Genomic DNA, 2,311 nt, shown 5'->3' with positions numbered 1-2,311 from the left:
CCTCTGCTATCCCTGCGCATATCTGTTGATGACTTAAGTATTGATACATTCATTTTCTTTCCCAAATGGTGGAAAGTAGTGATTAAGAAGCTAGTGGTTTCTCTAGGAGTAAGAAATTTAGGTGAATCAGGAGGGTGGGGTAAGAGAACATCACAGTGATGAAGTCTTCATGTTTTGAAGTTAGACTGCCTGGGTTTGAGCCTCAGCTTCACTATGTTCTTTGCTATATTATTTGAACAAATATCATTACCAGCTCTCTAAGTCTCAATCGCTTATCTATAAAATAACAATAATAATAGCACTCACGGAATAAGCTTGATATGAGGGTTAAATAAGATAATCCAAGTAAAACTCATATACAGTATCTGGTGTATAATGAACATGTAATCATAATGCTAAAAATAATCATTATTTTAATCATATTAATAATGCTATAGTTGTTTATTATCCCAAACCTGCTCTTCATAAATGGCATATATGTATACAGAGATCACATTGTAATCATCAGAAACCAACTAGGTGTAAAAAGATGAGAGTGAAATATCTTCAAATGTGGGTGGATTTGAGAAGTCTCGAGAAAGAATTCCTGAGGCAAGGAGATAGCTCTGGGATAATTCAAGATTTCAGTTTCTGCTTTGTTTCTTGTCTATGCCATGGGTAAGGAGGGAAGCTAGGACTGGTACAAACTGTTCATATAACCCAGAAGCATTAGAAAACTTGACCGAGTAATAAAAATTTTATGGGTTCTATAGCTAGACCAGGATAACTTAGTGATAACGCTCAAAGACATACAACTTAAAGTTTTACTACAAGGTACCAGGTATTTCCAAAGTCCTCATTTATCTGTCTCTTCTTGGAGAGTGAAGAAAGAACAGCAAGCCAAAAAGATGAACTATAATAGCTGTTTTTATATTTTCAAAACTCTAATTCAAAATACCTTTGCAAAGCTAAAGCTTTAGGTAAATCCAGTAATAATGATGAAAATCATTAAAGGTTTCAAAAATAATTCTTATTTTTTACCCGTTTTATTTCCAAACATAGTTAAACTCTGTAGGCCTGATGTGTCACAATAGAAGAAGAAACATTTGCAAGTTTCCCAGGAGTACATACTCAGTCCACTTTTTCTAAATAATCTCCTCAGCAATATGTCTACAACCACTCTTTCAACCACATGAAATAAACCCAAAATCTGTATTTCTAACCTTCACTTCTTTCTTTAGCTGAAGATGCAAGTATGCCTCTTGGATATCTCTTATGAGAATATAGATTCCTAAAACTCAATGCTACTAGCGTAATTCCCTCTTCTCTCTTTCCTCATAAACTTTCCCCATAAACTGACTGCCCGTACGTTGCTTATGATCATTGTTAAACTCACACTTCACCTAGGGGATAGACCTAGTCCTGTATCTTCTCCCTCTATAAGTACACTTATTCCAGTTCCTAAATACCCCTTCATAATGCTCTTTCAATTCTTACCAACACAGACTTGGTCAAGCCCTCACTGTTAGCCCTACCTTCCCCATGTCTGTAGCACAAGCCTACAATGATGTTTGACCTTTCAGGCTAGTCCCTACTCAAGTTACAGAAAGGGTCAGTAGAAATCAGATGAGTCACTGTGTACTACGCACTAGAAGTGTAATGCTGAATGGAAGGAAATATAGGTTCCATAAGAGCTGTACCATGAATCATATGTTTATTAGTGTGGCATGGGCTAAAATAGCAGAAATCTAGGTTCTAAACCTGCCTTCTAGTGAGGGGTTCTGCAAAAACGGCACTCAGAAAATGGTGTTTAAATTCGGATCTGAGGAATGAGGAAAAGATAGGTAGGACGTCACTGCATAGTTGGGAACAGGGTTGGGGAGGGTAGTTGTGGATGTTTCTAGTAGATGTATCAGGTAAATGCATAAAGTCCTGAAGCAGAAAAGAGCAAAGACATATTACAAGTAACAGAGAAAACTCAATATGGTCAGAGAGGAAAGGAAGAGTAGTACAGAAAGTAGTCGAAGGTGGAAGTTTGGGTGAGGTAAGGTCATGAATGGCCATGCTAAGTGTATGAGAATTTCCCTCAATGCTAAAAATGAGAAGCTAAACAAAGGATCTCTGTGGCTACTGTGGGGAAGAATGGAAGATCAGGAGTGTGTACTTCTAGATAAATCAAGAGGCTGCTAGAGCAATACAGAGGCAGATGATGCTGACTCAGAGAGGATTCCTGCAAAGGAGGTGAGAAGAACTGGATGAATATTAGCTGTGCAGGGGTGATACGATCTACAGGAGTTGGAGATTGATGTCCTATGGAAATTTAGAGAAAATA

Source organism: Equus caballus, chromosome 20 (genome assembly GCF_041296265.1).
Source record: "Equus caballus isolate H_3958 breed thoroughbred chromosome 20, TB-T2T, whole genome shotgun sequence".
Taxonomy (NCBI): Eukaryota; Metazoa; Chordata; class Mammalia; order Perissodactyla; family Equidae; genus Equus; species Equus caballus.
Note: the sequence above shows the minus strand (reverse complement) of the source record.